The sequence below is a fragment of the Canis lupus genome, chromosome 30 (genome assembly GCF_011100685.1).
Source record: "Canis lupus familiaris isolate Mischka breed German Shepherd chromosome 30, alternate assembly UU_Cfam_GSD_1.0, whole genome shotgun sequence".
Taxonomy (NCBI): domain Eukaryota; kingdom Metazoa; phylum Chordata; class Mammalia; order Carnivora; family Canidae; genus Canis; species Canis lupus.
The window spans coordinates 12,379,319-12,392,273 of NC_049251.1; the positions used below are offsets into that span (position 1 = coordinate 12,379,319).

General features: G+C 45.8%; 1 long non-coding RNA gene across 9 annotated transcripts in view; it reads left to right on the forward strand.

The window, feature by feature from the left end:
- Window positions 1-12,955, forward strand: part of LOC102152285 — a 176,332-nt gene that overhangs the window by 66,799 nt on the left and 96,578 nt on the right. For 5 of the 9 annotated variants that reach the window (XR_005381604.1, XR_005381599.1, XR_005381598.1 and 2 more), the window contains exons 3-7: window positions 3,948-4,120; window positions 4,972-5,026; window positions 5,560-5,612; window positions 5,696-5,813; window positions 6,044-6,152. This is a non-coding gene — a long non-coding RNA (uncharacterized LOC102152285). Of the gene's footprint in view, window positions 1-3,943; window positions 4,121-4,971; window positions 5,027-5,559; window positions 5,613-5,695; window positions 5,814-6,043; window positions 6,153-11,617; window positions 11,664-12,955 lie in introns of those variants that run through there. The other 4 variants (XR_005381601.1, XR_005381603.1, XR_005381602.1 and 1 more) reach the window with 4 other exon arrangements.

Below are 12,955 nucleotides of genomic sequence, written 5' to 3' on the forward strand. Positions count from 1 at the left end.
TGGCCTGTAGAAGAGCAACAAAACTGAACATTTTAGCATTGGTGCCTCTCTCCACCACATTAGAGTCTTGGCAAATGGTAGGTCTTCTGGGCCTTTCTGTGGAACATAATCATTGAGCAGGTCTTCTGGCCATACATAGTATCTCAATTTCATTTCGGCCACTTCAGTCAGTCCTTAAATCCCTTCCTGCACCATTTGCCGTGATAATCCTGGCATTGCAACTTTGTTCAGGGATCATCATCTGTAATTATTAATTAATGTTCTAGGAGCCATTTTTATAGCAAGCTCATACTATCTGTTGGGGTCCTTGTCAAGGGATAAATTCTGTATCTTTGGAGACCACTTCCAAGTTGATGAACACTTTCCTATTTTAAGTTTGTGTTCCAGTCACCTTGATTAATCACCCTCAGAATCCGGTCCCATATGCACATATACTACTCTGGTATATGCTGGTACATGGTGGTGTATTTTGGCTGGGTTTGTGGCTTCCTTGAAGACATTGTCCCTTTCTTTCCTTATCAGGCCCAGCATATTCCCAGCTGGGTTATGCTGTGATTTAACCTTAGTTATAGGCCTAGTAGCAAGGGAGGTAAGTGAGGTAGATCTTATTGCCTTCTTGGGAAGAGATCTTTGCATTGTCTTCCAGGATGAGGTGGAAGGGGTAATATTAGCTCTTAATAGGGGATGGGCCACTTCTGTTGGTTCAGAAAATTCAGAGTTGTCTAGGGAGTCAAAATGTTCAGGGGCTTCCTGCCAGATGTCTTCATTGCATATCAGTTACTAGGTTTTCCCAAGTAGGGAGACCTTGCCCTGACCTTGGTGTAATAGACCTGCCATTGTTGGGCATTTGACCTTTTTTTTTTGTAATTCAGTCACTTGGACCATTAAATCTTGGCCTTGAACATTGGTTTCTTCTTTCATTGCTCTGCAGGAGATAAAGACTTCTTTGTGCTACCAAAGTGGTCCTCTGGCTTTTACACTTGGTTTCCTATTGCTTGTTAATTTACCTTAGCAACTTGTTTATTTCTAAGGAGCATCAATACCCCTTGACAATAACTACCTAATCTCATTGTCCTTGTAGTTTTGCTTGTCTTCCCTAAATTTCAAATGCTTGATATACTGCATCAATGGATGGTAAGAGATAATTTGTATATTCTCTTTCTTTTTGTTACTAAAACATATCCTATTAATATGATAGTTAGTTTGGTAGATTGGGGATCCCTGGGTGGTGCAGCGGTTTAGCGCCTGCTTTTGGCCCAGGGCGCGATCCTGGAGACCCAGGATCGAATCCCACATCGGGCTCCCTGCATGGAGCCTGCTTCTCCCTCTGCCTTTGTCTCTGCCTCTCTTTCTCTGTGTGACTATCATAAATAAATAAAAATTAAAAAAAATAAAATAAAAAAATAGTTTGGTAGATTGGTTTCTCAAGGGCAAGGCCATATCATATACAGTTTTATATAAATGTATAAAACTGTTTTTGAATAAATGTATATTTTAAGGGCAATGGGTTTTTAAAGATCTCTTAAGTTTTATCATAGATTACTGTCTCTATTACCTATGAGTAGAAATAGCTTAAAATCTGTTTAAAAAATCCTATAACACATTAATTATAAGAAGTCTAGCTAAGGGATCCCTGGATGGCGCAGCGGTTTAGCGCCTGCCTTTGGCCCAGGGCGCGAGCCTGGAGACCCGGGATCGAATCCCACGTCGGGCTCCCGGTGCATGGAGCCTGCTTCTCCCTCTGCCTGTGTCTCTGCCTCTCTCTATCTCTCTCTGTGACTATCATAAATAAATTAAAAATTAAAAATTAAAAAAAAAAAAAAAAAAAAAGTCTAGCTAATATTAAGAAAGTACCTACTGTGTGCCAGGAACAGTTTGATTTATTTATTTATTTATTTGTTTGTTTATTTATTTATAAAGATTTTATTTATTTATTCATTCATTCATTCATTCATTCATTCATGAGAGATGCAGAGAGAGATTGAGGCAGAGACATAGGCAGAGGGAGAAACAGGCTCAATACAGAAAGCCCAATGCGGAACTTGATCCCGGGACTGCAGGATCATGCCCTGAGCTGAAGGCAGATGCTCAACCACTGAGCCACCTAGGCATCCCAACTTTTTTTTTTCTAAGATTTTATTTATTTATTTGACAGAGAGAGAGCACAAGCACAAGCAGGGGGAGTGGCAGGCAGAGGGAGAGTGAGAAGCAGGCTCACTGGAGTTTAATGCAGAGCTTCATCCCAGGACCCTGGGATCATGACCTGAGCAGAAGTCAGACACTGAATTCACTTAGCCACCCAGCACCCCTATGTGCCAAGAACTTGAAGGGTATTCACTCGTTTAGTACTCCTATCAGCCCCATGAGGAGGTTACTATTCTCATTTTTTTAGATGAGAAATAGGAGTTACAGAGTGGTCATCATATCCCCAGGGCTACACTTATTCTTTTTAAATTTTTTTTCTTAAAGATTTTATTTATTTATTCATGAGAGAGAGAGAGAGAGAGAGAGAGAGAGAGACAGAGACCCAGGCAGAGGGAGAAGCAGGCTCCATGCCGGGAACCCAATGCAGGACTCGATCCTGGAACTCCAGGATCAGGCCCTGGCCTAAGCCAGGCACTAAACCGCTGAGCCCCCCAGGGATCCCCATTTATACTATATTTTAAATAAAATTACTCAAACTTTAAAAATATATATCTTCTTTAAAAAATATGGAGTGAGCTGAGAATATTTTCAACTGACGTTGTTTTCAAAAAGTCTATATTGTTTGTGGAATTCTTTGGTTAGCAGTATAAAAGCCAGATTGAAAACAGACCTCATACAACATAGAAAAGATACCTGTGAAGTTTTGGGCTCAGTGTAGTTATAGGTCTAATTAAGCGTTTTTTTCAGTCGAAGGCACAGCTCTTGCGTCATTGGTTGCTTGACTTAGAGACAACGTGATGTGTAGTACCCAAGAAGGATGACAGCCACTTCCCCTTCCTTTCATTAAAGCCCAAACCTGCCCTCATTACCTCAGGCCTTCTCTGTGCCAGCTTTTTAACATAATCACGGTATCACTTAATGCCAAGCTGATCTGGGTCCTGCTAATAGGCATTCGGGAATGGTGATTAGGACTTAGTGCATGGTTCTTATTCAAAGAGGACTGACCCAGCTATCACATGCTATAAATACTGCCCTGACAGAAGCTTGAAAATTGGTTCTGGTTGATTGTCTTTACATGGTGCTGTGACTCATTGCTTAATTTCTTCCTGATGCTTTTGCCATAAAGGTTCGATAGCCTATAATTTTTATAAAAGATATATTTAATTCATGGTGTTAAAAAGGGTTTCAGGTAACTAGTCACATTTGTAGGACATCATTGCTAGGATAGCATTTGTACTTAATATCCTTTATTTTTATTTTTTAAAGATTTTGTTTATTTATTCATGAAAGACACAGAGAGAGACAGAGAGAGACAGAGACACAGACAGAGGGAGAAGCAGGCTCCATGCAGGGAGCCTGATGTGGGACTGGATCCTGGATCTCCAGGGCCGAAGGTGGCGGTAAACCACTGAACTCTCCCCCCCCCCCCTTCCCCCGGGCTGTCCTATCCTTTTAAAAACAAAAACAAAAACAAAAACAAAAACAAAAACAAAAAACAAAAAAAACCCAAGCATAATAGGTTTAGTTCATCTGTCATTTTTATCAATATCAAATACATTGAATACCTATTATGTGAGAGGCACATAAAATTGATCCTGTGTGCCTCCCTTCTCCATCCTTTCCCCCATCCCTGCCAGCTTCTATGTACTGTACTCATTTGTAAGAATTTCTATTAGATTGGTCTCCTGTTTCTCATACTATAGGCAGATAAAACACACTTTGTGTTAGATCCCAGAACAGAAATAATACTGAAAGTATTTCTAATACTTATGTTTTTTTTTTTTTTTTGCAACATGAGGCAGAGTCTAAGCACATGCTCCATCCAGTCCACTGCCCTCAGCTCTTATACACACCATAAATGCTGATAACACTGATCACTTGCATCGGATGCCACTGTGGACATTCAATCTTCTAGCCAGTGTCCTTCTGCTCCCAATTCTACACTCCAACCCAAAGTTCCACTATCTTAACAAAGGTAAGCTCTCTGAAGACAATATTCGCTCACAGTTTGGAGGCTGGAAGTTACAATTGAGGTGTCAGCAGGTTTGGCTTGAGGCTGCCCTTCTTGGCTTGTAGAGAGCTACCTAATTGCTTTGTAGCTATATGATCACTCTAGCTTTTTTATGTTTAGTGTTTGCATGGTATATTTTTTACATCATCTGATTTTACCTTTGGTATCTTTCTCTTTAAAGTGGATTTCTTGTTACTCTACCATGGCTGGAAGCAGTTGTCTCCCTCATACTTTTCTGAACTACTTTGTTCTTTCCTGTAAATGTCTTTTCTTTTTAATCAGCTAGACTTTGATTTTTGTGGTTTGCAATCAAGAACCTTGGTGTTACGATACTGCTACTGGGAGCAGACTATAAACAACCAATCCTCAAAGGGAGTTGAGGGATACAGGCTCGCTCTTTGGGGGCAAAAGTTGGTAAAAATCCCTTTATATTAGGAGATGGTCTTCTGGGTGCTCAGGGCATGCAGTGGTGAAAAGAATCCCTTATTATCCCCTGAAATGAATATCTCACTGAATACCAAACTTAGAGAAATAAAATGACTCCTGGGATTGAGGGGTATGAAGGGAGTAGGTAATTTAAAACATTATGGGATGGCCGGACATAGCCAGACCTCACAGGAAGGGAGATAAGGGAGTAAATATCCCTTATGACCTTCCTCGTGAACTTGTCTGTTGTGCTTAAGGATCTCCATTTCTCTGATTTGTTATATTTTGAGTAATTTTGGATTATATCATGTACGTTATCAATGTAATATTGTAGAGACTCTGAATGCTCTTTTTCATTTCCTCTAATGAGTCACGTTTTTTCATTCCAGCACACTTGATTAGATACGAGCTCCCAACTCTGCTTTTCTCTAGTTCCAAACTCAGGTCAGTTCTGATCTTTTACCTTTAGGTGAGGTACTTCAAGGCTGTTCCTTGCATACATGGCTCTGGAGTCAGCCAGACATGTAAGGAGGCAGAATTTGAGTATTCCCTTTCTGGTTCTTTTCCTTCCCAAATTGTTTCTTTATCCAATGGCTACAGTTACCCTGGACTCAGTACTCTGATTCCCTGGGCCAAAAAAGTGGCAATTTTCTACACATGCTTGATGCTTTATATATGCTGACTGAGCCTCCCTTCAGGTTATAAGAGAAGCAGCAAAATGGAGGACTTATTCCATGTAATGCCCCCTCTCATGCATCTCATTCTCACTAGAATCTACTTCCCTCCACTGTCTTGTGCCTTCATGTAGCTGCTTCTTGTATATGTCTGTATTTCAGAATATCTATCTGTGGAGGGTTTATTCCATGTGGAATATGCAGAGGTTTCTCCTACATGGAGCAGGATGTTTCCCTGGCTATTACTAGAAACTCAATCCTTGTCCTAAAACATCTCTTTGTTTTTTCTCTTCGTGTTTCCAGATGGTCCCTATTAACACTATTATGGTTGCAATGAATCCTTCAAATGCTTTCAGGTTGGTGGTAAAATTGGGGTTCCCGCATGTTACATGTGGAAGGGGCATTAAAGATTATTTAGCAGAACCTCTTCATTGTGCAGATGAGAAAACTGAATCTCTAGGAAGCAAGTCCTATGATGCTGGGGAAGATGAGCCAGAGTGATCTGTGAGAGATACCCGAGTTGGCCAAGTGGAGACGCATCTTCTCAAGACTGAAAGGTAATTTGTGAAACTGGCGGGGAAGAAACTTTCTTTGGTGTCTTTTTTGCAGCAGTGATAAGGATATTACAGATTCAGAAGCTTGAAATGAGTAAGAAAAAGGATTTCTTTGGAAATCTTGTCTGAAACTGCCATAAATTTTAGAAACATCCAGTTGGAAAACACATCAAACATGTCTTTTCTGAAGCAAGTTGTCACATTTCATCACCATGGCTGGTTTTCTATTTCAGTCTCTGTCTCCTGAAGCAGCTGTGTTCACGCTGAAGAGAGGCTCGGAGCTTGAGACAGACGATGACATGTGTTGCCTCCAGTGAGGAGCCTTTACCAAAAGGCTTAAAGGTTCTCTTAGTCTTTGTTTGCTTGTCTGTTTGAATGAGAATATACAGACTTCTCCCTAATGTCCTCCTCCTTCCCTCATCTCTCCTTTCTCTCCTACTCCATCCCACTGACAACATTTGGAAAAGATGACCTCAGTCGAGTCTCCTACCAGTAGTCACTCTTTATGTCAAAATTGAATCTTGACACCTTATTTATCCACTCACCTCCGTGGATTAGATGGTTAAAACTTCTTAAATTTACACTTTCTGGGTTTTCATAGTTGCTGTCGTTTAAACTCCAGAATCATAAAAGTAAGTTAAGGGAGTAGGGGAAAAACTGAAGCAAAATCAAGCAAAAAACTTGGTGGGTGGGTGTGGCATTTGAACATAGCATCAAACACAAGCACCTCGAAGTAGAAGTGTATAAATACTTGGTCCCTAAATTACATACATTTGATACAGATTGCGGGAGATTGTATCTTGAAATAGAAAGAAAAGCGGATTTTTAAAAGGTAACTTCATTTATCTTGAAATAGAAAGAAAAGCAGATTTTTAAAAGGTAACTTTATATTTGGCAACTTTGTATTTGGAGCTATACTCCCCTCCCTGGCTCAGGGACTAGTGCGTGAGGGGTAAGACGCTGTCCTGCTAGCACTCTTGGGACTTGAAAGCCATTTGTTCCCAAGGATGGCAGCTTTCAACAGCCAAACAAAAGCACTCAATTCTTTTTTAAATGAGTAAAGAGGGAGCGGATTCATAGACCTGGAAGGATGCATTTCCTCATACATAAGCACCACAACAGAAGACTCTATGAAGTGTCTTCCTGCTCTGAGAATGAAGGCCCTCTTAGTAATGTGGTGAGATTTTTCAGATTCAGCATTTCAGTCGAATGCAGCGTGTTTAGGAGGCATTTACTGTAGGGGCCAGCACCCAGTGGATGCACCCAGGTGTTTATAGGGTGGATGAGCAGTGGAGTAAATATATACCTTACTGTCAGCCCATAATAGCATCTTGTGGCTGCTTTCCTGAGTTGGGGTTCACACCAGTAACCCCACAGGTACAAGTCTTTTATTTGGAGATCAGAAGGTGAAGAAGTAGCAATTGGACATAAAATGGTTTTCTCTGAAATCAGTTATTAAAAATAAGCTGTTGCCATCACTATCTTTTTCACTTTAAATGGAACTGACACTATGACCAAATAATTGGTGGTAATTACAGGCCTGGTGTCAGATTTAATAAACCACTCAAACCATAAATCCTCTAAAGATATGGTTAGTTCTCTATCATAAGATAGGACTTTCATATCCTTTAACACCTGATTACTGTTGCTTGTATTTTTCTTCGATATATTTCCTGCCTTTTTAATAAAGAAGCTGTCATTTCTAATAAAAATTGAAAAAAATCATCCAGGGAAATAATACAATTGATGGGTATCACAGGCTGAGACATACTGAATAAGTCCACCTCTTTAAAAACTTGCAATAAAATTTTGACCCTAAGCTGGAACTTGGGTTGAGATTATAACTCACTGCGTGAAGTGAGAGGATTTCTCATTTCTGAGGTTTCTTAGTCTGGTCCTCTTGTCTCTGGAAGGCCTCTTCCCTAGAATGAGTAGTGGCTGAGTAGAAGCTGAACACCCTTTCTACTCCTTGGGGAACAGAAGCACATTCCTTCTTTTTGGCCCATGTGATAGAGTGAATTCACAATATATTACACATTTTTGTGTTAGAATTCTGTACATCCATGCCCTTTATCATGTGACTTTGCAGTCTCTCCCATTAAAGTGAGGAGAGCGTATTTCCCTATTGATGTTGGGACTGGTCATACAACTTGTGGCTTGCTTTGGCTCATGGAATATCTGTGGAAGTGGCAGTATGCTGGTTTAAAGTCAGGGCCTCAGGAGGCATCAGGTATTTCAGTTTATGCTCTTGCACTGATGACGTACATGAGATAAACATGGCCATCTAGCTTCTGATCCAAGGAAGATGAGAGACTCATGGAGCAGATCTGATCCTGACGGATTTGCAGTCTGAAGCAGAGCTACTCCAGCTGACTTGTAGTGAGCCAAGAAAGTAAATGCTTGTCGCTATAAGCTCTTGGGTTTTGGGGTGGTTTGTTATATAGCATTATTGTGGCAACAGTTGACAGTTACAGATCTCTAGCAAGGTAGGGAATGAGCCTGTGACCTAAGGGTGGCTGATCAACTGCTTTTGAATGAGCACTTAGAATGGAATCATGGGAACTGCCCAATACAAATTTGACCCCAAAACTCCATTGGTTTGTCTACTGGCCAATTTTGAAACTCTGGAGTTCTCACAGGACCTCAGAAAACGTCGTCTTAGCAAATTCTCACGGACCTGGACAATCTCTGTAGACGCCAGGGCAAGTGGACTGAGGTGTCATACGTGCAGGCTTTCTGGGACCTCCGCTCTTGTCCCTCCCTCTGCTCCCCATGCTCTAGCACTCAGGTCCTTTTGGCCCGGGCGCCGCTGCCTCCCTCCCTTCCACCTATTCCCTCAGCTCCAAAAGCCCCGAGTCCTTTCCCCCTTCCCCTCCCTTGGAGTCTCCTGAGACCTTGGCCTGTCCACCTACTGGGGAATGCCAGCCCTCCCCCTGCCTATCCGAAACCCCCTGCCCCCTCTCCTTCTCCTCCTGCCTCCCAGCCACACACTTCTTTACCGTTTCTGGCCCCCAACCGTCACCCCCTACCTCCCCTCCAACCTCCCTTCCGATCTCCAGATCTCCACGTGCGCAAAATCCCACAAGGCCTCCTCCTCCCCCGACCTGGCCTGCCCCCTGCGAGAGGTGGCGGGTGGCGGGAGCTGGAGGGGCCGTTCGGGGCCACGCTCCTTTCTCGCTCCAGGACTTTTCCCAAATTGAAAAACGGCTGGGCTCTTACTCTGCTAACCCGGGAAACTATAGCCAGGAAGTCCGTATTTGGCGCAGGCCTGTGACTTGACTTGGCCGGGTTTGCGCGTAGTCCAGGCCCCGCTCGCAGGAGGAGAGGTTGCGTATTCAGGTGCTGCCCCGGAGCACGCGCGAGGGCCGGGCCGATGCCGGCGGCGGTGGGTGCTGGGGCGCCCGCCCTGGGTCCCCGCGCGGCTCCAGGCTGGCCAGGGCGAGCGCACGGCCACTGCCTCCTCGGGGCGCACGGGCCCGCGGCTCCGACAAACTCCGGTCGCCGGGCAGGACCCAGGGGAAAACCCTGCAGTTTTCCTTAATAGGCTCCCGAGGCCGAGGCCGTAACCCAGCGCCTGCCTCGCGGCGGGGCTACTGTCTGGGCGACCGTGTCATCCCGTGTCATCCCTCAGTCCTCCCGCATCGCCGCCGGGTGAAAGGGCATTTAAGGTCTTTACCTCCCGAGGGGAAGCGGCTGAACCTCAGGCAGGCCAGGCTCCAGCCAAGGTCCAAGTCCAGAGCCCCGCCTTGGTGGCGCCCTGCGGCCGGCGGGCTCCGGACGCGCAGAAACGGGGAGCCCCCCGCCCCCGCCCCCCGCCGGGGCTTGCAGCGAGGGCCGCTGGGCCCGCGAGGTCCCAATCCCGAGGAGCCAACGCGGCCGCGCCCCACTGGAAATCCGCCTGCCCGGTCTCGGGGATCCCCGGCGCCTCCACGCGGAGGAAGCCCTGAGCCCAAGTGCAGCCAGTCCGGCCTCCCAACGGCGACTGACGGGCCCAGACTCGCACCCCCTCCCCCAGGCCGAGCCCAGGGTCCTGCCCGCGGTGGCGGTGGCGGTAAGTCCTGTTGGACGGGGCGGCCCACTCGGTTCTGCCTTCGCACTCGGGGGCCAGCTTCCCCTCTCCAGGAGCGGCGGTGGGAATTGATGGCACCTCCTCCATTCCACGGACCACCCCACTCCTCTCCTGCAGCCTGGATGGGTTCCCCTTCTCCATTCCTCCCTTATAATCCCTTCCCGCCCAGCTCCTCTCCTGGGCTGGGATATCCTACACAAACTCCAGGCCACCATTTGTCTTTCTCCTTCACGTCCCCGTGCAAGGCTATAATTGGAGCCAACTGGGGTTGGTCTGCCTGGAGACAGACTTTAAGGAATATTCCCAAGCAGCTGCCAAAACTCCCTTTGTTTCGGGGGAAATTCCCTGTCTTCTCAGGTCCAACGTGGGCTGCCTGTTCCCCCTTGTTGGTGGGAAAACATGGGTCCGCTCCTCTGTGGGAGCCCTTTCCCTGCCTTCTGGCAGCACCTCCCTCTTCTGCCTCCCCCTCTCCCTCCCCCTCCTCCTGTTTCTGCAGCACCCCGGTAGGGCCTGCCTAGCTGGCTTCTAGGCCATCCTCGGTACCTCAGGTGCAGGGGCTCCTCCTCCCCTCACCATCCAGGAGCAAGAAGAGCACCCCCTGGACTTAACACTGCCCACTCCAGATTCCCCACCAGTGTCTCAGGTAAAAATTGACAATGGGTAGCAAATTGATTGACTTTAATTGACTCTAAGTGGATCCAGGTGGGACATAGTAGGTACTTAAACTAAATTTGTTGGTTTAACTAACATAGGTCTTGAAAATTATCACTACTAAGCCTGAAAATTTTATTCTATTGAGGTTTATTGAAGGTCATATAAGCTCTGTTATCTCTTTGCAAATTGTTAGTAAAAAACAATGGCTAAAATGATGGTTAATTGTCTGTTTCCGAGTTTCATAGGTTGTTAAGATACCTTTCAAAGTCTTTGGTAACCTGAAACCTTAAAGTTAGGCTTGGATGATAAATGGGATTAAATTCATTGGACATCTAGGTCTTTTCCAAACAGGATAAAGTGCTGAAGCATTGATTAATGGACATCAGTTTGTGCTTTTGACTTCTGATTGCAAAGGAACTAAGGATATTCGAATCTGTTGGTGAACATGCTTTGTACTTAACTGTTTCATAAATTTGCCGTTTAAAGAGTTCTGGTGTGACAGTTCAAAATTTGTTACTCCTTAGTTTTCACTGGAGACTAAGGCTTCTAAGAGTGAAAAACTCTGCTAAATATAATTAAGACTAATGGGAATAAGGGAGGCAACTCTGTATGTAGAAAAGTAGAAGATGTGTAAGAAAAATATAAGGAATGGGAATATATTTCTGTTCAAGGTAAAAGAAAGCAATTTTGTCCTAAATGAGACTGACTGGAAAGAAATGGCTTGGGACAAATTCTGAATGCAAAGGAAGGTGTAGAAGGTAGAAGGTTTGTGAAGGGAAATCCTTGGAAAGGAATTTTAGGTGTGGTCAGGACAGACTAAGATAGAAGTGAATGGAAATACATGGATACCCATGTATTGGGTAAAGAAAGTCTGCTTTCTATTCAAGAGTTTTCTTGATTTGTTGGTCTGCTCTTGATAAGAAAATCTAAAGGGGTGTTTTCTCTTAGCCTGCCCACAAAAACCAGTTTCTATGTTTTGCCTTTTATCAGGTCTTTAATCCTATTTGGGTGTGTGCTTTAAAACTTTCTAAGTTTTTTTTTTTATTTTTATTATTTTTTATTTATTTTATTTTATTCATGATAGGCACACAGTGAGAGAGAGAGAGAGGCAGAGATACAGGCAGAGGGAGAAGCAGGCTCCATGCAGGGAGCCCGACGTGGGATTCGATCCCGGGTCTCCAGGATCGCGCCCTGGGCCAAAGGCAGGCGCTAAACCGCTGCGCCACCCAGGGATCCCACTTTCTAAGGTTTTAACAAACTTCTCCAAACCGCCCTAAGTAACCAAGCTCACACCATACACGCACAGGAACAACTTCTCCAAACCCACCTACAGGCTAATCCAGCTCAGGACCAGGGCCCCTTCTCCTGGATAAAACTTCTCCAACAAGGCACTTCCCTGGCCAGCCTTTCCGATACGGGCAGTCCGCCCCACTGTTTTATCTGTGGCGCTTTGGGCAAAGCCCCCCTGGTGGCGGGTCCCCTCCTAATGCATTTAATTGCACCAACCTCACACCCACCCACACCTCCGGGACATTATCCCTCTCTCGGTGACATTCCCTTATTCACTGACCCTCTCAACCACCAATTCCCTTTCTGTTCTTCCACCCCTAACTCTTCCCTCTGCAACGTCACTCTGTCAATGTTACCTCTCATCACGCTCTTATTGGCAGTTTCTTCTGGAGCAGTGGCCCCCTTTCCAAATCTCTCCATGCCTCTGCCTCTCTCCTGTCTGCCTGTCTCCCCGGTTCCCCGATTAACCCTCTATAGTCAGGCGGAAGTAGCCCTCCTCGCCAGGCCCCCCGAAAAGCAGAAACGAGTGATCTTTCTCCCACTAGTTATCGGGCCTCCCAGGCCTCAACCCTGGTGGCCACGGAGTCGGGGACGGGGGTCTAATCCACTCCGCAGATGCCACCAGGGGCCCATCTGAAAGGCTCCCAATGGCCGAGGCCCGGCGGAGTCCCTGGCTTCCCTCCCACGCCAGGGAACCCGAGTGGCCCGGCCGGCCCTGCAGAACCCACGTGCCCGGGGCCTCCTCACCGCAGACAAAGGCCGAGCCTGCCTGTTTCTCACCGAAGAATGCTGTGACTACATCAGTGAAACAGGAACGGATCCGCCAGATGTCTCCAGTATCTGTCAACCAACTCCTCCTACACCCCCACTCCTGCTTGCCCACTCCGGGGGACCCCACGATGCCCCCTACTCAGCAGGAAGTAGCCAGATCTGAACCGATGCCCTATAACAACAAAAGGATCGGAATGTTGGGCTGCGGGATCAAGGGGGATCGGGAGGCACCAACAAAACGGCGGCGGACCCCCCACCTTGTTGCCCCCACCTCAGAGCTTTCCCATCACCAGCAGACCGCCTGGGGACACGTCTTTAGGGGGAGACAGGACCTATGCAGGAAACCTGAACCGGACTTTGC